This window comes from Cydia splendana, chromosome Z (assembly GCF_910591565.1).
Source record: "Cydia splendana chromosome Z, ilCydSple1.2, whole genome shotgun sequence".
Classification (NCBI taxonomy): domain Eukaryota; kingdom Metazoa; phylum Arthropoda; class Insecta; order Lepidoptera; family Tortricidae; genus Cydia; species Cydia splendana.
In genome coordinates, this window is record NC_085987.1 from 41890860 (window position 1) to 41916117 (window position 25258).

Here is a 25258-nt window from a genome sequence, read left to right on the forward strand (position 1 = left end):
AATTATAACATTAGGATATCTACAATGCATAGATAAATAGTACTTTAAAGGTAGAGGTATGTAAATCTAAATTAATACTTTCTTTTAAGATTTGACAGACAGACATAGGTACAGAAACGTCAGAAACTCTCACATTTATAATATTCGTAAGGATTAAAAATACTAGAAGGAACCTCTGCTTGTAAAGCGCACTACACACCGGTCTGTCCACTATTACTAAATAAGGTAATTACGGTGTCTGCTCCAGTAAGCAAATTGCGTTTTGATTCTCCACGCTCCGTTAATGTGCACTCACCCTAATTTGTGCAACACGTCGCTTTATTAAATTTAAACGATTCACAAATAAAAAAGCTTTGATTTGGACCTTAAAGGACAATAATGGTGTTTAAAAACGGGGAATAAACGAATATCGAAATAGTAACGGTTTCGGTTTTCAAAAATTTAAAGATATACTTACCATAAAACTATTAAAAATTAATGCTATATCAAATCTTAATTTAACATACTCGTCAGTACCTATTCATATCATATTTTATATTTGAACTACGTACATAGGGGCTGTCCATAAATTACGTCATCGATTTTTGACGATTTTGGACCCCCCCCCCCCCCTATAATCATCCAAAAATCATGCATCAAATGACCCCATTTCCTCCTACTTCATGCTACCGTCATCCGATGTCCAGACCCCCCCCCCCCCCCTAATTTGAAATGACGTAATTTATGAATAGCCCCATACATATATTCCATAAAAATGCAAAATAAAAAAACGTTTACTTAGACGTTTTTTAATACATACTCGTAAACAGCGGTTAGGATTAAAAGCGGTATTTAAGTTCTCAATTAGAGAGGCATTCCCTCAGGTTGTCTTTTGTTCCTAGTGCTATTCAAAATAAGCTTTTAATGCCGAGTAAATAAGAGCTATGACACGCATCGAGGAGCACAGTAAAAGGCACCCTAGTCGATACAACTTGTCATTGACGATCCCGATGTACTTTCCCATTTTGAGCCGCAGTAAAACAAGTTGACCAGTTAAATTGAGACCTCAAGTTTTGTAATCCTGCCTTAAAGGAGAGCGCACGCGCATGTAAGGTACTATAACTCCATCTTTGTCACTACAGCAAGAGTTATAGAGACGGCAATACAGAAACTTTGAATCATAGTTTGCCACAGCCGCATTGGTTCGCCTGTCGTTCGATCTTTTGCGCTATGGAATTACCAAGTCCTGATAGAAAGAGACGATATCACTCGCGCTAACCGAATTAGGGCTCTATTTGTATCATAATAAAGTTTATGGCTCATTAACTAGATCAAATAATTGCCTACCATTTGGCAACCAATGCTAGTCCATCATATTATGTGAGAGCGTTCGACTCACCTGCGTTCTGTAAGTAATTGTAACTCGCCGGATAATATGGCGGTGGTCACGGGAATGCGCGAGGTAATAGCCCGGACAATAAAATTCACCTGTAATGTTATTTTTAAAGGCTAGTATCGAATTTTCGTATAGGTACTAAATGTAACCTCTAAGAGAATGCCTTAAAATTGTTAGATTAGGATCGTGCGCGAGGATGATTTGAATCTTTGAATAATACCGTGCTTAGGAATATTTTGCCTTTTGATTGACGGTAGAATATTTTGTAAGTGTCATTCTATGGAACTTGCTAACTATGTATGTAAACAAACCGCCATATTGAAATTGTCAAAGAATGATGAATTTACTGGTGGCTTTTGTTTACACAGTTAGCAAGTACAATAGAATGACACTTTAGGTACTAGCGGTTGCCAAAATTTTTAAACATAATTTAAGTGTTTTTGATGTCCTCTTTCGAGATTTGGAAGTATTAATGCTAAAATTTAATTTTTGATGTTAAGTATCGATTGTCGACCGTTTGTTTCTTAGCTCCAACTTTAACGAGAATAAAAGACATGTATAATTATACCTACAGTTGTTGTTTTACAGAGATCGTGGCTATCTAGCTAGAGCATTCCACAAGAACTTAGCGTTCGCTATTAGTTTTATTTTCGTGTTAGGAAGCCGAGTTAGGACATGACACTGTATACTGTACACATTTTTTTGCCTAAATATCGGGGTCCCAGTATTTTCAGAAGCATTAGGTAAGCATCCTTTGCGCAAGCTAGCTCAATGACACCAAAGTAAAGCGTGCTGCAAAATTGCATGAACACATTATGAATGAATTCTTTCATAAAGTGGCCATGCAATTTGGGGAGAGAGGTGTAGGTACAGTCGACGTCGTCGTGGCTTTAGGCGAAAAACGTAAACAATTTGGCATCAGCTGTACAATGTATACCCCACTTCATTTACCATGGCGGGGTTCCACTTGAGACAGTCATTAGGCATAAACAATACAAGAATTAAATTTAAAAGTGGAAAAAATACTATCTTGGGTGAGACTTGAACTCACGGCCTCTGGATCGATACTCCAGCGCTCTGCCTTCTGAGCCACCAAGACCTCATTCATAGCCAGCAATTCTTTCCACCATATTATGGGTTAAAGGGACCCTAGCGACATCTACCGTGAGAGTGTTACACTTCTTAAACGCATCTTTCGCAGCCGTTTCTGCTTGTTAAAAAAAATGTAATACGAGTAGTGACAACAAAAGATACCCGGCATACTTTTTTGCCACCACATGTTGAATTTGAAGAGTAGAGCTCGTAAAGCAATTGTTTCAGTTTCAGTCAGACAGGAAAGAATGGAGTCGAGTTTAGCTTATTATCAATATCTGAAAAGTAAAAGCGCGATAAAAGAGATTTAGTCCTAGTTTGGTCCTAGTATATGGTACTATTAATTAGTCATTAATATGTGCGAGACGCTCACACTCGGGAACAAATGGCAGAAGCATCCGCGGGTCGTCGACCGCCGAATTGCGGCTCATCACGGGCCCCGACCCCGAGTCTACGTTCTAATGTCTGCAGTTCTGCACATTACTGTAACGCAACACGAGTCTAGATACAATCATCCTAATATTCACGTAAGGCCGTAGGAGTCACACAAGCCTAGCCGCTTCTATACAATTGAATTTACTCTCTCATTTTTACATGAATCACATGAACACTTGTGAATTGTGATCAGTCAAGTAATTAAATTTGCCTGGTACAGTCAACTGTAACAATATGGGTGCACAAATCATATCAAAAATATGTCCCATAGCTCTTATGTCAGCGAATTAAGAACTATGGGATATATTTTGGAATAAGTTGGCTACACCCATATTTTTACAGTTAACTGTACTTAGTACTTAGGTACTAGTTTTCGTTGCTTAAATTGTTATAGGTGCAAAGAAAATAGAGCGAGTAGTTTTGTATGTACCTAACTAAAACTTGTATGTAGGTACCTATTAACAATTTTTAGCAACGAAAACTAGTACCTACCAAGCATAGGTACCTACAAAGTACTACATACATATGTATATTAGTCTAAATTTAAAAGTGGAAAAATTACTGCATTGGGTGAGACTTGAACTCACGTCCTCTGGACCGATATTCCAGCGCTTTGTCAACTGAGCCACAAAGGCGTCTCACAACCGATTGATAAAATTGTTATTAAACTATATATGTATGTATTATGTATAAACTCTTTATTGTACCAAGCACAATTTATGGCACAGGATAGGCAACTTATCCCTTTAAGGGATTTTTCCAGTTAACCTTTGCGGAGATGATATCGTTCAGAAATAATTATACTCTTCCTTGCCTTGGTTGAATGAGTTACTCAATTCCAACCTGCCATTCGGATCAATCGTGAAAACCGCCGATGCCTCTCAGGTTTTGCCTTTCAATACGAACTGCATTATAAAACACAAGGTTTTATATAAAATGTATACAATTTGAACGCTGCTCAGACCATTAAGTTGTCACAGTGAGTGCATTAGAAATGCAAGGGCGCTCCACTTTAGTTTTATATCAACGGTCGATATTGATAATAAGCTGACTATCGACGCCGTCCATGGCCGGACAGTAAAGTTAACTCGGTATTTTAATAAACTACACAATATGGAGAGTACTACACTAGCAGTTCGCGTTCAAATAAAAGTTTGTATCGTTAAAATCCTGATACATTCTTACTTATATATTTAATAATATCTTGAACTTCTATTGAATAATAATAGCCTCTTATTCTAAATAGCTTCTGGAACTCGGAGGCCTATGCTAGACCTAAATTCAGTAGACGTTTAATACATATATGATATGATCGCACCTTGGACGTTAGAAATTGAGTCTAATGGCCTAAGGATTTTTTTAAGAATTTGAGTAACATTAAAATAAATAGCAATTGTTCCAATACACCGAATTTACCGAATAGAATAACGCGATAGAGCATTAAAATCTCTACTAATATTATAAATGTGTAGGTAACTCTGTCTGTCTGTTACCTCTTCACGCTGAAACGATTTAGATGACGTATTAAGATAGTTTTAAGGCACGATGGCACAGAATAAATAATAGTATGTACCACCGTACAGAAAGGAAACTTCCTACAAAACCGAAGTTTTACAGCGATTCAGGGTCAAATCATACTGCCCCTTTCTAATATATGGCACTATCCCTTTCGGCTATTTAGGGTTGTCAAAATTCAAGTCATTATCTTATCTGTGGTCGTGCACCGGGCAAAGGGACGTCAAGTTGTGCCAACCCTAATAATTGTTCGGAGCAATGCTGAGCCGAACGGAGCCGGGTTTGCCCGAAGCGAGGAGTTTTGCACCCCTGCCGATGGCCCCGAGGGAGGCTATATAGGAGAGTTTTTATTATTAATCCCGGGAAAGGACAACATAGTTCTTAACTTTATATCGATGATCATCATCATCCCACGCAGACAAAGTCGCAGGCCGAAGCTAGCGTGTAATATATTTACCGGTAGCTACACTAAGGGCACGCTCTGTCCATTTCCAGTATGTAAATACGCCTACGTAAAGTTTCCAACAAACTCTTACTTAAAACAGTAACTCCGGACTCAATATTTACTAATACACTTAAAACAGATTCAAAATGACTGGTCAGTATGCTAACTGTCTAAGTATACAGATACACATAACACGTTCAAAATACGCCCGGTAGTGCCCTAGTCAAGTTCGAAAGTAACTTCGGAATATTTGATACCTATATTTTATATTTTAAACGTCTTCTTTTAATTTACCTATGAATTGCTATCAGTTGGAGAATAAATAATATTGTTTACTTAGTATTGACTAAGTTATTTGTGAAATAAAAATAAGGATTTAGCATAAACTTCTAATTTATTGATTATTTAGGTTACCTACCTACTTTATCCATATTATAACAGCATTTACCGCCTAAAATTAGATTTTTCAAGGAGAAAAAATAAACCAAATTGTTTTTATTTTCACACATATTGGCTATCCTTAACCTCGTAAGATCCATATTAATTATTTCAGTGTTTTTGTATTTTAACTTTCTTTTATTTATATAAGAGTTCAAAATATACAAGTAGGTATACGCGGGGCCTTACGAGTTACGAGGCTAAAAAATATGTCTGCAGCCTCGTCTGATAACCTACATCCAATCATTATCGATACATATTACACGTCATAAAGTGTCATTCTATGGAACTTGCTAACTATGTAAACAAACCGCCATACTGAAATCATCATTCACTGACAGTTTTAATATGGCGGTTTGTTTACATAAGCAAGTTCTATATAATGACACTTTACGTCACACGCCGTCGAACTTAGTGAAATAAATAAGCAAGTTTTGTGTAAATCTGCATAAAAAAACTTGGCCCAATTTTGGCCTTTTATGTTTCCGGGATACGCATATGATGCGTCCCTTTTTGTAGACATGGACATGAGAGGGCACACGCATAATGAGGTGTGGGAAAAATAACACATGGTGGCGTGGGTGTTTTCCATAGAGAAACTGGGATAGCTTCCGAGAATACCTGCTTGTCGTGCGAGTTCAATAGCTCACATCTGTTTTGTATGGGGACTTAAGTCAAATTAAGTAAAGTCACTGTTAAGTGTTAAGATTTCGTTTGGTAAATATTAAGGATACGCCAGTAAATAAGCTGAGGTAAAACAACACGCAAACAACCTAATTGTTAATTTAGGATTGTTCTTAAGTTACCTATCTAACTCTGATTATAATATAAAATATAACCTCGTTATCAATGTTAATTGAAAATAAGGGTTAAAAATACGTACCCTTAATTCGCTTGTAATATAATAACTTCGCGTTAACTATAATGAAATCATTACACTGTAACTTGTATCATGTGCGTTTAGTAATTCAACATTTAAGAATAAGTTTTAGTACCCATAATAATAAAAATTAAAAATAAAATTATAGAAATTTGTGACAGGTGCCAATGTTAGGTCAATTTAGTTTTTTTTTGTTTCAAAGCTATTTTAACGTAAGGTGTATTCGGGTATTACCGAATGTCGGATGATTCCGAAATTTAGATGAAAATCACCCTTAATTCCATCATAATAAAAGTCTCTTTTCGGAATTACCTATCCGACAGTTTTCGACATTCGGAATTACCCGAGTAAACCTTAATAGAGTTGCGTAAAATTTTTTGGTAAAATTATCACCAACGGTTAAGTTAGGTAGGTAACTGCAACATTGATAACGGGCCTTGAAATACCATGTAGATACGCGTTACCATTGAGAAGAAACCTTTCGATTAGCGAGGTGTTCATTGATTCTTGAAATTTAAGAAAATCTCTTATGTATGGGCTTTATGTGAGATGGCACATCTCTTACCCTGCGTGCCGGTAACGTAACGTCGCGCCGAGTCTTTAAGTCCTTGAGCTCGTCCTAGGTGAAACCAGTTACTCAACAAAGCTTTCTAGCCTTTTGTTAATTCATTAGAAAAACACCTTATTTGCGTTGCAAATAGGAGCCGTTCTAAACAGTAGGTATTTATTTAGATTTGTCAACAAATTCATCAAGCTCGCATCTCATTCGAGTGTTAAACCAAAGGAAACCTTATAATGTCTGAAAGAAGGCTCCATTTGGAAGAAAGTACAATATTGATATATGTGATGGTTGATACAAGACAACAGTAGCTTGGTATAAAACACATAAAAGTTAAATAATAAAGAAATAAATAAAATGTTATGCATCAAAACCGGTCTCATTATATTATGCGTTCAGATTGCCGTCATATGAGATTTAAAACGAACTTCCCAAATCTAGATTTAAGTGTACCATTTATGGCAAAAATTCATTAGTAACTCCTCATATTTTACGAGATGAAGTGTACCTATATCTCCTCTGTGTACATAATCCTTATAAAACAAAAGTCCCCCGCCGCGTCTGTTTCTTTGTATGTTCGCGATAAACTCAAAAACTACTGAACGGAGTTTCATGCGGTTTTCACCTACCAATAAAGTGATTCTTGAGGAAAGTTTAGGTGTATAATTTGCTAACCCGTGCGAAGGGACGGGTCGCTATATAGTATAATATGTAGTCTGCTTACATTAAATTGTTTGCGTCGAAGTCGTCTGTCGCTAGATCGATCGCTCGAGAACGCTCAAATGTCGTTACGTTTTAATTCGGTCCAAGTTTGAAACTAGTTTGCGATTTATTGCTCGTATCGGCGACTGTTTATGAATGCGTGTGTGATGGCGTTGGTTTTTATTATTAACCGGTTGACGCGAAAAAACCAGCCCCGTCGCTGCCGTATTGATGGGACACGATTCCTTCGACTCGATTTCCAATCATCGACTCGCGTGCGGGCTTCGATTCGATCGATTTGAGAAACTTTCAGATCCATCGATATCTAGCTCGTTAGAATAAAACCTTATGTTTTCTATGACATTTAGTTTAGCAATTATGTAAAAATTTGTCAGCCAATTTTAACTTTGAAATTAGTTTGTCTTTCTCTCTAGGGTTTGTGTGAAATAAATAAAAACATTTTGACTTGAAGAACCGATACATTCTCAAGGCTATTCAAATGGCCTAAATTAAATAACAATTCCCATTTAAGACATGTATGTTCTTAATGCTACGTGTTACTTGAGTTTTAGTGTACCTACCTACATTTTTAAAGCACATCGCCAACAAACTGCTTCAGAGTTTGGCGAAATATTAAATTAAGGTAATTTTAGGCATGAATTAAATTAAAATTATCTTTTTCGGGAATTTAAGAAACTACTTTTCTCTCATCGATTGGTTCTACCCTCCTAAGGCCCAAGGTCCTACCTATAGTACTTCTTCAGTTCGATAAAATCTAAATCATTTTCAATTGGAACAGAGTCGCTTTTGCTTTGTTTCGTTCAATTTTCAAACAACGCAAAATCAACTCTATGTCCTGCATTGTAGGTTCCTAATTTCAGTGGCAAATTTGGAATTTTTCATTTGTATGGCTGGGCCTACATATAGAGGCTACTCTACCCTCGGACTCGATCACTCCGAGCCCGAGCCCGTTTCACGTCACTAGCAGCCGCCGGCCGCTTGTAGGTTTTCGGTTGCAAGAAGACTCATTATTTTTTAATTTGTTCCTGGGAACCTGGCTTTTGTTCTTTGTTCTCATGCCTGTCATGTGTACTGATTTTTTTAATGCCTTTTTCACTCTTTGACAGTATGTTCATTAAGTTGAAAATAGCCACAGTTAATGCTTAATGTTTGGAAGACGTGTAGTCATACAAGCGATTATGCTTTGAAAGCAAATTGTAAATGTTATGCATAGCGGTGATGTGACTAGAAAAATATTTAAAACTAGCGAACTATTTCATCTGCAAATAATATTTAATCTTAACCCCATTTTCAACCCCTTACCTAGGGGTTGAAATTCCAATAAAATCATTTCTTCGACTTATCTAAAACATTTGCTCATGTCATGCCCCTTCAGTGGTTTACCTAGTAAAACCACCCAACTATGGTATAATGTAGAGATAATGGGTATCCAAAATTATCTCTCATACATATTTTCGTTCATTCATATACCTATTTGTTGTTTGCTTTCGTAAAAACTAGTGCCTTCTCAATTCTTGGGATTAGTTGTCAAGCGGACCCCAGGCTCTCATGAGCCGTAGCAAAGAAGAAGAGAGAAGAAGAAGACATATCTTTGTTCAGGTGTAACTATAACCTATTAGCATTTTGTGGTTCTAAGGCATAACATTGGTATCTAATTTGATGAACAGACTCAGATATAGCCAAGAAGAACATTGGCATTGATAGGTATTTAATGATTACTTAATATCTGGAAGACCGAGCTTTGCTCGGAAAACATATACAATCTCAAAAGTGCGCGTTTTCCCAGAGATAAGACCTAGCTGGATCGATTTATCGCCCCCGAAAACCCCCATATAGCAAATTTCATCGAAATCGTTAGAGTCGTTTCCGAGATCCCCGAAATATATAGGTAAATAAACAAGAATTGCCCGTTTAAAGATATTAATCGCGAAGCGTCTGGTTGACGTAACGGTGACCGAAGAGCTGGCGGCTACCTCGCACAACGTATCAGCATTGCGATACAGCGAGGAAATGCCGCCAGCATCCTTGGTACAATGCCTCAGGGGCCTATTTTAGATTTAAGCTAGTTATTAATTTCGTTTAGTAGTACCGCTGTATATATATTGTATGTAAATAAAAGTTTTTATATAAGATATTAGATAGATTAGATTCAAGATGTCGACCATATTTGTTAGTGACGATTGCACGACAACTTGCATTTTGTGACTATGCGCAGAAACTAAGTAACCTTCCCATCTTCATATGAGATCACTCTGACCCACGCTTAATATTATTTTTTATCGCCCATTTATCAACAGATTTGTATAATAAACTATGTATGTTTTTAAACGTAATAAGTGTAGCTTTACGACCATATTTTTTGTTTTCAGATTCCAGCAACTTTTCTACTTTATGCTTTTTTTTTGTTAGAAAGTGCATTGTTTTTGTTCTAAAACTAGATTCCTCATACTTAATTTATCCGAAAATGATATATCACATGCCCTAATATGTATACTTTTAGAGAAATGTTGCTCCAAGTGAAGCGCGGCAGCGTCGAACTTCCCCCCTCCCCCCACTAAATGAGAGGTGGCTCTCGATGTCTCCCAGTCTGTATCTGCTCAAGACCAGCTAAGAACCAACTGTGCCAAGTTTCAGCGCATAGTCTCAAAGTGCAAGGTCCCCATACAACGGTGTGCACTAACAAACCAGCTAATAGTCGTATTGTAAGTACTGAATAACAGTTGAGTGGTTTTACGGTATGCATTTTGTCGCGATCTATTTATTACATTATGTATAACGTGACTCATTTATATATTTATTTAGTTTTGATTGAGTGCTCCAAGCAATCCATTATCTTAAGCTGGAGCGTGTAGCGAGACCGTTGGCCGTTTATAAACAATACAATATCTACTTTGGATTAGTGCATTTTAGACAGCAATACCACTATTTTGCTAACAATTCAAGCGATAATGAACCCCAATCCCTAAGTGATAAGATTTACACAGTGACACTCAAGTTCTGCTAATAATATAAAAAACCGTATAAAAGCGTCAGGTCAAAGAATGTAGGTAGGTACTTACATATATAAAATATATTTTGTTATGGGAATACCTATGAAAATTCACACTTGATTGTTGTTTGAACTGTGTTATCGTTATCGAGTAAAGTAACAGCTGATAAAAGGCTAAACTAATCGATGGATGAAACAAAGGGAAGGAATAGATGGAATCAGCAATAAATCCTAGTCTATGGGATGAATTTACAAAGTTTAAACATATTGCAACTTTCAAACTCTTGCCATTACATAAATTATTACACATTTTGTGTACGATTTAAAACTTAAAGGGGGAGGAATACTTTTTTGGACTTAAGAAGCGATTTTTTCAAATGTTTACATAATTAAAAATAAACTGGCTAGTGGCTACGGAGTACGGAACCTAAAAATCACAAAATTAGCTTTATTTTCTATAATATAGCTGTCCAGTCAAATTATCTGTAAAATAATGCCCCTTGCCCATACGTGCGTTTATGTCTAATATTAGGAATAAGTCGAATGACCCACAATAACCTTACAAATCTTATAATAATCTTTGGTTGTATTTAACTAACATTAAACCTATATTAGGTAAGTGTTATGTCCTTATGTCTCATCTAATTGTTTAATCTATTTCATTCCCTTAACCATCTTTTGTTTTCATAACGAACGATTCAACACAATACAAGATATCGAAGATTGTATACCTATTTGCAACCACTGTAGCCGTACGTATCAGTTAAAAAAAGTTTATTCGGATCCGTATACCTCAATGTCACGTTCCATTGTTTGAATATTAACGTACTCCTATTATTTTTGTGTAAAAATAGATACTTTACAACAGGGGCAAAGAGATTTAATCTACGTAGACAATTTGTGACGTCCCACGGTCAAAGGTACCTTATGGCGGGTATGGAGTTATGCATACCCCAGTAATCTACAATAAATAACCTATCGATAACACAAAAGATCAACCTTCTAGGTTGCGTAGTTACAGAGATATGATTTTTTGAAAATAATGTTGTGAAATGAGCAACTTTACGATAGAGAAGTTTTAAGTTTAGCCGCCTAAAAAACTATGTTCCTGAAGTAAGTTACATAGTTGACTACAAATAATAATGCCTTATATATCTGAGATTAAAAAAATATTGCGACTTGTTCTGTAATGCAAATAGAAACTTTTGATATCGACTGATTTATGTGTATACTAACCAATCTCTTGAAAATAAAGTTTTATTTCATTTTCACGATTGATTGCAATGAGCTCTCAAGATTTAAATTTTATCTATTAGAAAACGACACTGACAGACAGTTTAAGCAAAAAACAATACCGATTTAGAGGTGAAAATGTATTTTCTGACTTTTTCATATAAAATCACAAAATTGAATATTTTTACTTTTAATGTGACACACAATCAATTTTTCTGAGCACATATGAAAGAAATTCTGTCATTCAAATGAAATAAATCCTAAAACCCCAACTAAATACTATATTTAACCCCTTATGCCACTTTAAACTTACATAACAATAACAGTATTTGCTCCATACATTTACGAAAAGGTACCTTATGGAAATAAATCTAATAATACATCACTACAAAATATCAATCATATTATAGTTTATCTTTTATGAATAGAAAATATTAATTTACATTAAACTGCCCCCAATTTAATTAGTTCTTCGTCATAATAATCTTAAAAAAGACCAATAATTTGTATGTAATGAAAAGGTACCTTGTGGTCAAGTTACATGATGAGGCATGATGATGATGGAACAGTTAGGATAAACTAATAATATTTTGGGGTTAAGATGGTATAAATCGTCTATTTCTTATCAATAATATATTTCGGTTGCTATTGAATATAAGCGGCATTGAGGTTCAATGACCTCAGATATTCCATAAGGTAATGCGTCGGGTATTGGCATTTTTCAGCAAACCAATGGCTGATTTACTGCATGCGACCAAACCAAATGAAGATTATTCTAGTTAAGAAAGACTTGACGAGAGTAACTTTGGTATAATAGCAGTCTACTTGGATTTGTGATGTCGGTCTATGTACGGTTATAATATTTGCGAGGCGCCCCAACCAGAACTGAAATTATCAAATTAGTTTTGCAGAATGCTAATACAGTTCTCTACCAAACTTCTTTTCCCGTATTGACTAGTTTTTTTGGGAATTTTCAATCTTTTTTTCATAAGGTACCTTTTCTACTAAACTCTGAGACGACATTACTAGGCTTATAACTAACTTATAACAAAAATAAAAACAGGTAAACAAACGTTACGCATTAAGGTTTCAGATCACACAATAAAAAAAAATTGAGCATTTTTTCACCTCTTTACAAAACATTTAATATCTCCGAAACTAGAAACCCTCATAAGGTACCTTTTCCCTTATTGTGCTTATGTGTAACTCTAAGCCTAAACAACGAATGTAACGTAACAAATGTTTCTGTGCTTTTAAAGTTGTCTATAATTAATCAATTTTCTCATTCAACAAATAACTTACTGTACAATTTAAACATAGTGAACAAAAGCTATGGAAAACCAGTCCTGGGCGATTACTATCGCTAAAGAAGGTAGTCAAATTAAAAAGTTTGTGCAAGTATGTGCACCAATAGATTTTCATCCGAACTTTCTTAAGCCACAATAGCAATAAGTGTAAGTTTAGACAGTATTTTGTTGACTGGGGTAAAAAGTGTAAAAACATGTTTTAAAAGATTTAAATAAATAAAAAGCCTTAGAACAGAACTCCTTACGAAAAGCTCTATGGTCAGTATTATAACATGTTCTATAAAAATAAAAGACGGAAGTTTATAAACTCAAATACCGGCTCCGCACATATTTAAAAACTAGCAAGTCTACCTTTAGAGAGATCAGAACGAACTTCACAGTTAAAACCACTTCATAGTCCGATTGTTTTGACACCGACCGGCGCCGCACTCGGCCACATGTACTACTGACTGAAGATCATGTTGTCTTGCAACATGCCTTACCGGCGCAGGTAGAATTTTCACGGCGAATAACCGGCTGGGTCTAGGAGTCGTGGGCGCTGTGAAAGTGGTACCATTGGGTTTGCGTTTGATTTTGGTCGGGTTGGCGAGGAAAGACATTGTATCGATGGCCGGCGCGGAAGAAAGAGATGAACTGTGAATGGCTAGAAGCCTCTTCAAAGAGTAATGAGTGCAGATGGGATCCTTACAAAGTTTAGTAGAGGATGAACCTTAAGAGTAAATTAAAACTTAAAAGACGAAGAGAAAATTTATATTTATGCCACTGTATAAAATTTATAATGAAATTGTTTAGAAATCTTAATCTATTAGATCAGACGATTACTAACATCGCAGTTGCATAAAGTATTAGGTAGGTAAATAATAATAATTCAACCAAAGCCAAACCAAGTTTTTTTTATAAAATTTGTTACATGTTTAAAGGATATGACGATAGGAAGTATTTTGATAAACTTCCTTGCTTCTCAAAATTATGACAATTTATTTTTCACCTCAGCAGCTCGAACAAGGGTACTTTGCTTCTTAAAAACAGTGAGCAAAATGCGATTTTGCTCACTGAGTCATTTTGTCTCACTCAGTGAGCAAAATCGCATTTTGCTCACTGAGTTGTCTCATTCAGTGAGCAAAATGCGATTTTGCTCACTGAGTGAGACAAAATGACATTCAAGTGACCTTTATAGTCAAATGTCATTTCAACATGCGGGGTCTAATACAAGTTCGATACTTGGGTTATATTATCTCTGTCCCTCTAGGTATGTTCTCACTGCTTAGGGTGAAAAATTTTGTGTACTACACGAGATCAAAGTTATTTACATCTCGTGCGCTTTTGAATCCCTTACTACGCTCAAGATTCTAAATTAGATTCACTCGCTACGCTCGTGAATCTATTATAGAATCTTTCGCTTGCACGGGACTCAAAATAAGCACTCGAAGAAATATCAAACTTTGATCTCTTGTTGTACAAATAACTATGCCTGCTTTGGATTTAAATGTCAATTGAAAGCATTAAACAATACAAGCATTCTGTTGTACGTTGTACAAATGAGAAAATAAAAGCTAATTTAATTAATAAAAATCGGCCAAGAGCATGTCGGGCCATGCTCAGTGTAGGGTTTCGTAGTTACCATTCTGTCAAAATAGGCCAAACGGGGGCTATTAGTAAGTATCATAAGGGAGTACCTTTGCAGCGCTTTGTACTTACGTCTTTTTACTAAGAAAAGAAGATTTTTTGCAATAACCCAAAAACGACTAGACCGATCATGTTCGGTAGGTATAGTTTTCATAGATTTTTTTTAATTTTTTTTGGACCCGTGGTTCAAAAGTTAGAGGGGGGGGGGGACACAAACTTTTTTTTCTTTCGGAGCGCATATTTCCAAAAATATTAACTATATCAAAAATATTTTTAGGAGACTCTTATTCGTTTTGAAAGACCTTAGCCCACACTATTGTGACAAAGCAAAAAAAAATTAAAAAAAAACTTTTTGTACGGGAGGTACACAAAATATATATTTTTTTGATACTTTTTATTTTACCGTTCTGTCGCAATGCATGATTTATGTATCCATGACAAATTGCAGCATTCTAGCACTAACAATCACGGAGCAAAGACTCGGACAGACAGACAGACATGGCGAAACTATAAGGGTTTCTAGGTGACTACGAAACCCTAAAAACTACCTAGGTATACAAATTAACTTGAATCTATAAATGTATCAGTATAAGTTCAAATACCCGCCCGCAATTCCACATCCTAATAAAAATCTCCAAGAACCTTATTAATTAACTGACCGCTCTCCTTTTCATCTATGGCCATGACGTCACTGGTCGAAAATGTCAGCAACGCACACACTGCCTGCCGTCCCGCTCTGGCGTGCAATTCCCAATGGGGCTAAGTCAAGGATGCAGCGCACTCCTCAGTTCACTGCTCCCGCGCCGCCCTGATCTCTTTCAAGGTTCTTTTAAAAAAAAATATTTTGAAATTGGAAAGTTTACTTTTTTATCACTATCCTTGGCATTTGTTTTTGCATTTCATAATAAGGTTTATTAGGTACTTACCAAAATAAAATACATAAATTTAATTACCTACACGCATTATTATGTATATGTCCAAAGCATGATGTGGACGGACAGAAGACTCAGAAGACAGCTAAAGGTCTAATTTATTAATTAACATAAAGATATAGACCCCCAATGCTATGAAGAAATTTGCTTTAGTTTGTCATTATAAAATCTATAGGTAAACCTATTTAGTTACAATGAGGAGGAAAACTGACATTTTATCCCGCCAGGCGGCACCTTCATTATCGTTCGGCTGTCAGTGTCAAATCACTTTTTTTTTTTCAAATAAATTGTAAACATTCTCCTTTTTCTCCAAAATACTCCAATATTGTGCGACAAATTGTGGAAATATAGGATCTTCCTTTTTTCCCAAGGACCCGATATGCATAAATCGGTGAGAAAAAGTTTTAGGTATCAAAAACTAAGGCAAATGACAAAGACCGATTTTATAGGCTGCATTTTAGGGAGGTATATATTTTGGAAAGAGTAAATACACAGGTAAGCCAAGTTTTAATGAATAGTACCTACATCATTTAGGGCATGGTTTGGTCACACATGCTGTACTCCTAGGGTTGCCAGATCGAAACGCGCTATTATCGGGAAACAAGATCAATCTTTCGGGAATTTGGGACTTAAGTCGGGAAAAAAAAATACTTTCAAATTAAAGTAATTGTATTAAAAACAACGATATTTTACCTTATTGCCACTACGTCAGCTCGCTCGCTCTACGACAGTTCGGAACTTGAAATTATTGTTTTATAACTTGAAGCTGTTTTTCGGGACAGTTTTCACTTTGTCGGGAATCGGGAACACATGCTAAAAATCGGGAGAATCCCGCCAAATCCCGACCATCTGGCAACCCTATGTACTCCAGATGCATCACGACTTTGTGTAAAGGGGCCCACTGATTAACAGTCCGCCGGACGGTATTGGCCTGTCAGTTAGAACAAAATTTTGACAGTTCCGAACAACTGACAGACCGATACCGTCCGGCGGACTGTTAATCAGTGCGCCCCTTAATAGGTACCTAAGTATCTGATAGTGTCGTAGGGCGGCGTATATGAAACGCCTCGCCTTCTTGTACATCCAGGTATACACCAAAGCTTTGTTTTTGATCGACCACTTGTAATATAAAACGAAAAACTGCACGTGTGCCTTCAAAAATTTTAATAAACAGTAAAATACACAAGATAACCTCAAATATATTAAGTGATTATCTCTGTATCAAATCAGCCTTTTTTCGACCAACTGTAGCAATTCACCTTCGAAGCTCGGTTTGCAGTTCCCGTACAGTCATAAATGAATACAGTTTTCTTGATAAATCGCAAGTATTAGTAAAAAATTCGCAACCATACACTTGTCACAAATCGTAAACAATGACGGGTTGCTGGGGCGACATCTGTCCTAACCATGGTCTAATAAAACATGGTCTTCTATTCCCAGAGTGACACGGGCCTACGTCACAATAACATTGCCACTTTATTTCAACATAACATGTTACATGGGTACATTATAGCTATGGTTAATAAGTTAAAATATTTCTTTATAATTTTATAATTTTCATTTATAATGTATTTTATCTTAAATTTTACAATAACACGTCATTTTTAATTATTCGTTAGCAATATCTTCCGATTCACGAAAGAAATATCAGACGTTCGGGTAATTCTGTTTACATTACTGGCAACACAGGATAGCGCTGTCACATTTGACAATTCAGATCTAGATAACTTCATGCCCTGACCGTTATCCTTGTCGAACGCGTGTTAATTGTTATTTCCTTCTCGCTCAGTGTCAGCAGTCGCAGTGTTTTCCAAACTTTTCACGTCGTAAGCTTGGTAATTAATGTGTAACTGTGAATTAGTTTTTTAAACGTTTGTCTTGTATAGATAAATAAAGTTTAATTTAATACATTAGATTTGTTTTATTTTACTATGTTTCTACATGAATAACTTAAAATTAATACAGTTAAAATAATTTTCACCGTTGGTTAAAATTCTCCCACATTTTAAAGTTTGAGAACCTGTAAACAGCATGATGACATAGGCCCGTGTCAGTTAGGTCATACGCGAATCTCGGAATAGAGTACCAGGCGGAGTATATTATTATACCATGGTCCTAACCTTTCAGTGTGCCTCCTCATTAAATTTTTATTTTTATTTCTGCCCAAATATGCGTTCGGTTTATATTTCAACAGTTTCGTGAATAAAATGATATTGGTATAGATGGCGCTCGCGTCATGTAAACAATAAGCTCTGTGTTTTGTTTGTTATAAAAAATAGTTTATGTGATCAAAATGAAGAAAAACTAAACTCGACATGTGGATAGTTATAAGAATCAACTGTGGAAGTGTTATCTAAACACAACATTGACTATTGGTGGTGTAAAACGACATCAAATACTCAGTGTCATCTTCTAGTGTTAACAAGTAATAAACCAATAAGTGCCAATTAACAAGGAACCGTGTGTGTTTAAATACTCAGACAAATATATACTTAACAATAAAATTAATAAGTGGCAAAGAAATACTAACCAAAAATAAACACATTGACTGTTTTGATATCTAAAATAGATGTGAGCTTTGAATTAGTGGGTAGCATTGACTTGTTTTTTTATGCTTCACACCGTATCTACGACCAATAATTTTAACTATAGTGACATCTAACAACATTTTACTGAACTACAACAAACTTCAGGACAAAGTACGATAGTGGATCAATAATTTCGTCAATAGCATTACAGCATCCGTAGTAGTGTGGTATACTAAGTGGCTGCTAAACCGTGACACCGGGTTCAAATCCCACCGGAATTGAAACTTTTGGTTTTTATTTAAAAATATATTTAAATACGAATTATAGTTGAGATGGCGCCTGTATGCGTAAAATGCGGAAAAGACATAGAAGGGAAGAACTTTCTTAAATGTTCTACATGCAAACATATATTTGATATACATTGTGCTGGAAGACCTAAGCTCTTTAATTTAATGTCTGCCAAGAGCAAATTAGAATGGGTCTGCATATCATGTCGCCCGGCTCCCAATGCACATAATCAAACTCTTAAGAAAGTAACACTCGTAAAGAATAAAGACGAACAAAATATAACGTTGAGGAAAAAAACTCAAGAAAGACTCAATAATTGTTTCTCCGCCCTCGCGCACATTTGAGCATGATACACCGACTAGATCTATGTCAACGGAATCAATAATACCTACCAACGACTCTTAGACCGGGAGATAGTGACACATTTTACTGGGTCATTTGTACCAGTATGGCGGTTCGTCAGGGGTCTAAGCATGTAATGAAGGAAAGAAAATGCTATGACCATAGTGCTGGTACCGGCGGCCCAATCGCGTGGGCGTTAGTCGAACGTGTCGGATAAAATACGAGTGTCGAACGATTTGTTCCACAAATATCCTCGTATTTTCCGATAGTCCATAAAAAAGAAGTAGGCGGTAGCGTAATGCCATACTTCTCCGGTGTGACTTACAGCCCGCCATACTGAGGCGAACACGTTAATTAAAAAAAAACAATTCAACCATTTGTGCCAAGCTAATTTTTGCACAGGTGATCATCGTCGAGCAGCCATTCATGGACCAGCCATTCACCATGCCATACTCTTCGGACGGTTCCAAATGCCCGCCATACCGCCGCAAGGAAGTTAATTTTTTTTTTTTGCTAAACGATTTGTACCAGTATTGCATTTAAATTTTTGGAGAGTATTTGATAAAATGTGACCGTTATTATAATTGCCATACTTATAGTAGGGGGAAAAAGTGCTGCCATACTTGAAAAACTTATTTAATCGACACGTTTCAAAAATACGACTATACAATACGTAAAATATTTTTTACAGCATGGCATCATCATATTCTGTTTGATTGGATACAATTATACCTAAAAAAAAATATTCCGGATTATAACTACGGGGCGGACGACTGTGAGACTTAAGCCAAGACTTAAAAAAGTAAAAAAAAAATTGACGATTTGTACCAGTATGGCATTTGGATTTTTGGAAATTAGATGATGCAATGTGACCATTATTGTATTTGCCATACTTCTAATAGGGGGAAAAAGGGGCACCATACTTGAAAAAGTTGATATTTCGACGGGTTTTCAAAGTACAAGACATAAAATCATTTGTTACAGTATGGCATCTTTGTATCCGGATCGTTTGGGTAAAATTCTACCTAAAAAAAAATATCCCATACTGTTACCATGGGGCGGAAGATTGTCACACTCAAGCAAGATATGAATTAAAAAAAAATGGAACGAATTGTTACAGTATGGCATTTTAAATTTACGAACGTTGGAAAAAAAAACGTTTGGGAAAATTACACCGTACTTATGGTGAAGTGCCAAGGTGGTGCCACCCTCGAAAAATTTATTTTCTACAGGGTTTTTTTAGTGTTGAAAAATTAGCCTATACCATAACCAGGGGGCTGGAGCTTCCACACTCGCTCTATGTCGACAACCAATACAATATTGAAACCATTTTTCGAAGTAGCCCATGATGCTGAAGTTCGCAACGTTGGAATGCAGCAGGTTTACAGCAAGATGAGCCGAGATCTCTATGATTCGAGAAATCGTTCGAGCGGTGGTAGCCGTACAATATTATTCAACATAATATATAGTTATAAGACAAGATTGCCGCCACCTACGTCTTTGAAATTTTGGATTTATATTCGGTAAAACTTAAACTTTCAGGAAAAATTAGTGCCATACTGGTACAAATCGTCAAAAATACGAATAAAATCTTACAATTAAAAAAAAATATTGTGCACATTTGCCACCTCCTACAGGTATGGCATTATGAGATTTCTATTTATGATCACACAGAAAGTGTTGAAAAAAAAATTCAAGATGGTACAAATCGTTTAGCAATAAAAAAAAATTAACTCCCTTGCGGCGGTATGGCGGGCATTTGGAACCATCCGAAAAGTATGGCATGGTGATGTCCATGAATGGCTGCTCGACGATGATCACCTGTGCAAAAATTAGCTTGGCACAAATGGTTGAATTGTTTTTTTTTAATTAACGTGTTCGCCTCAGTATGGCGGGCTGTAAGTCACACCGGAGAAGTATGGCATTACGCTACCGCCTACTTCTTTTTTATGGACTATCGGAAAATACGAGGATATTTGTGGAACAAATCGTTCGACACTCGTATTTTATCCGACACGTTCGACTAACGCCCACGCGATTGGGCCGCCGGTACCAGCGCTATGGTCATAGCATTTTCTTTCCTTCATTACATGCTTAAACCCCTGACGAACCGCCATACTGGTACAAATGACCCAGTAAAATGTGTCACTATCTCCCGGTCTATCTTCAGAAGATACGTTACGTCTTTTAGATGAGGATCTGTCTAAAAGTCTTGAACTATCTTACGACTCTAGCTTGGTAATAGAACTAAAGAGCGAAATCGAGAGATTAAAGCTCGAACTAGCAAGCACGGATAATGAATTGCAAAATGTTATTATAGGGAAAAATGAACTTCAGCGTCAAAATGACAAACTAACACAAGAATTATACACACTCAGAAATCTATGCAACTCTCCGCAACTATCAAATACTCTTGCTCGTAAGGGCAGGTTATCACCAGCGAGCCCTATCGGCGGTAGTAAATCGAAGCTTCAGGCGGATAACTCGATAAAAATATTATCTATGGAGCAAAGTATCACTAAATTACAGAATGAACTCCTTGAATCGGAACAAGAAATTAAATCGTCCAATTTAGTAATCAGCGAACTTGAAGCAGAACTACTTATTTCTCAAGCTTCTATCTCACAAAGTTACTCAATTGAATCAAAGAATAAACCGTTACTCACACTTCAGCCGACAACGAAAATACCTCAAGCTTCAAGCTCATCTTCCGCAGCGACCGCTAGCCCAGGCGCGCGTGATGGGCCTAATAAGGTGGAGAGGGGAAACGACCCTGCAGTGCCGCCGAAAGTATGCGTCATAAGTAGTGTTAACGCGAGCTTACTGAAAATTACTGATCGCTTACTTACTAACTGTTTCCACTTCCGTATAACCGGCGGCGGAATTGAGCAACTATTTAGTGGACTTTACAAAAAATTAGAAAATTTCACTTTGAACGACTTCTGTGTAATTTATATTGGTGAAAAAGACTTTAACATAACAGCTAACTACGCAGAGTTGATTGAATTAATAAGATGTAAACTTCAAAAAAATCAACATACTAATGTAATTATATGTGTACCAACTTTTAAATTAAGTTTCAAAGCTAATTTATTTAACAAAAGAGTGGAATATTTTAACCAGTTATTGTCCCTTGATAATCTTATATACGAGTACGCTTATATTATAGACTCTAATAAAAATCTGTCGTACTCAAATTACATGTTTAAGCAAGGAGGAGGAACGATAAATAACAGAGGACTTCTTACAGTTTTTAAGGTTGTGGCAGATCTAATTGGCGAAATAAATTATGGGTACTCGCACTGCAACACACCTTTAAAGACAAGTCAAACAACTCTAGGGCAACTTCAGCATTCCTTTCGTTGCAAATTATTCATTTGAGACGGATTCAAATATTTTTCAAACAAGTGTAACCGAAGCCAAAACTCCTAGCATTGGGGTCTTGCATCAAAATATTTCAGGTGCACTAAATAAACAAGAGCTACTTAGTATCGCTATAGATGTACTTTTAAATAATGGTACACAAGTTGATGTTATTTGCTTGAGTGAAACTAATATTCTTAGAGGCTCAGAACGTAATTTAAAAATACAAGACTTTCAGATAGCCGCCAGCTTTTTTCGGAAGAATACAAAAAGGGGTGGTGTGGCGATACTTGTTCGCAATAATATAAATTTTACACCTATGACAGAGGTCAACTTGCTGTCTCAGTCACATATTTTTGAATGCTGTGCCACTACACTGACACAGTATAACATAGTAATTATATGTATTTATACAAACAAAACACCAACATCAACAGAATCGATATTTTTCCAAAAACTTCAAGAACTGCTCGATACTATTTGCTCAAACAAAAGGAGAAAGTATGTTTTATGTGGCGATTTCAATATCGATACTATGAAGGCATCATCTATAGCAAATGAGTTCAGACAGATATTAAATAATTATAATTTGGAACTTCTGACTAACTGTCCGACTAGAATAACTGAACATTCAGAAACTTGTATTGACCACATAGCTTCAAATACTAACAGTGGGAATGCTATCATACACGATTTAGGTCTATCTGATCACACAGCGCAATCATGTCAAGTACTTACCGGTAAAGAAATGGTCTCCATGTCCTGCCAAATGGTGGTATGTATACAGAAGAGATTTTAGCCATGACAATCAGCTAAAATTTTTAGAATGTTTGACGAGCTTATCGTTTAATGATGTTGTAAACGAAAATGACGCCAACATAGCTTTTAGTAGATTTAGTGACATTTTTCTACTTTTTTACAACCTTTGTTTCCCAGTGATTAAAGTAAAAATTAAGAACAATTCACTTAAGTCTAAAAATATAACGAGAGGCCTACGAAACTGCTGCAAACATAAACGCCAACTATATTTGCGTAGTAGAACTTGTCAGGATACTAAATTGTATTATAAAAGCTACTCTCGTCTTCTTAAAAAATGCGTTCTTAATCATCAAAAATCAAATAATTTAAGATATATTGACAACAGTAGTAATAAATGTAAGGCAGTATGGAGCGTCATCAAGAATTATACATCGACGGATTGTTGTAGCACATCAGTGGACAAATTGGCACTTCACGATAAAATTATTCAGGATCCCCAAGATATTGCTGATTGATTTAATAATTATTTTATTAGCGTAGTTCGCGAGAATGTTTCTACTGTTTCTACAGACGATATCGATATAACGAATAGAACTTCTACTATTTATCTTAATCCAGTAAGTGCATATGAACTCAACAAGCTAGTCAAGTCACTAAAAAACTCGAAGTCGGTAGGGCATGATGGAGTTAGAACGGATATAATCAAAATGTGTATGCATATTCTTGAAAAACCTCTTCTACATGCAATAAATCTCTCTTTACTGCAAGGTGTTTTTCCAGATGCTTTAAAGCAATCGGTGGTAAAGCCCCTTCATAAGAATGGACCTAAGACGGATATAGAAAACTATAGGCTAGTTACATTGATATCTGTGTTCGCAAAAATCTATGAGAAAGTGATGTTTAGCAGATTATTAAATTTTTTGGAACGCTATGATATAATTACAGAAGAGCAGCATGGTTTTCGCAAATCGAGATGTACTACATTGGCGACATTTAAACTTGTAAAACATGTATTAAATGCAATCGATAATAAGATTCCTGTAACAGTTTTGTTTTTAGACATGAGCAAAGCTTTCGATTTTGTTTGTCATAAACGCATGGCGTTTAAACCATACAGATACGGTATACGTGGGCCTGCTCTTGATTGGATTAAGACATACCTCAGTGACAGAAATCAATGTGTCGAGACCCTAAAATATTGCCAAAAATCTAAAACTCTAAATTCTTACAAGTCATCTTTAATGTATAATAATTATGGAGTACCGCAAGGGAGTATTTTGGGACCCCTGCTATTCTTATTATACATAAACGATTTGCCAAAATGCTTGCCCAGTCATGATTGTCTACTGTACGCAGATGATACATCTATTATTGTAAAGTGTAAAAATGTATCAACTTATAACGATGACTTAAATACAGCACTGATAAGCACTGTAGAATGGTTAAAACTAAATAACTTAAAAGTAAATGTAAATAAGTCTACTTATATTCAGTTCAGTACAGCAAGAGGCAACACACAGAAACTGCATATAACTTTAGATAATGAGCCTGTAAAAGAAGTGCAAAATACAAAGTTTTTAGGCATAATGATTGACAGTCACTGTAATTGGATGGAACATGCTGCTAATGTACGATCCAAACTAAATAGTTTTATTTTTGCACTTAGACGAATTAGCCAAACTGTTTCGACCCAAGCAGCGCTACTTGCTTATAATGGCTACGTAAATTCTCTCTTACGATATGGACTTGTAGTTTGGGGAAACTGTATTGAAAAAGACGCAATATTTATAACACAGAAGCGTTGTATAAGAGCCATATTTGCCATACACTATATGGGCTCATGTCGTACTCATTTTATAGATAATAACATACTCACTTTTCCTAGCATGTACATTTTCGAAGTGTGTGTTTTTGTACACAAGTATAAATACTTGTTTGTGGAGTTCCAAACAATGGGTCCACGCGCGACAAGGACACAATATAAGTTTAGATATAAAATATATAGCCACTTAATTACCCTTATATAGCCACTGCGACCTAATCAATCAACGCAAAAATTCATGAAATTTCTCATTAGGGAATACATAGGAGTCCTCTAATAGTCAGCAATGGATAGTTAAAGTTCGGTATTCTTACTGACCGCTGAATACGCTCCATACTAATATATAGCTACTTACTCGAGTGTGTCGTCATTCTTGAGTTTGTGGTCGCGTACCAAATTTATGTGCAAAAAAAGTACCCTTCGTGAAAAAGAAATTACAGAGATTAACCTTTTGGACGACAATGACCGATCCGCACCGCAGGTCCAACGCCAAAGACCGATTAATCGGTCACAGACCACCGAGCAACATAGACCTACGTGCATATGCATAAATATCAATTTCAGTTTTGACACTTCGGTGACGTGGCGGCCGAGTGACAGCTTTTGT

General features: G+C 36.1%; 1 protein-coding gene and 1 long non-coding RNA gene across 4 annotated transcripts in view; both read right to left on the reverse strand.

The window, feature by feature from the left end:
• Nucleotides 1-25258, reverse strand: part of LOC134804163 (uncharacterized) — a 157235-nt gene that overhangs the window by 86299 nt on the left and 45678 nt on the right. The window lies entirely within an intron of this gene.
• The window catches only part of LOC134804035 (FH1/FH2 domain-containing protein 3), a 90300-nt gene that overhangs the window by 39864 nt on the left and 25178 nt on the right, over nucleotides 1-25258 (reverse strand). Inside the window, exon 1 of one of the 3 annotated variants that reach the window (XM_063776907.1) lies at nucleotides 13343-13478. The exons of the other annotated variants lie outside the window; for them this stretch is intronic. The gene's annotated coding sequence lies outside the window, so the exon portion shown is untranslated. Of the gene's footprint in view, nucleotides 1-13342; nucleotides 13479-25258 lie in introns of those variants that run through there. 3 annotated transcript variants of the gene reach the window in all.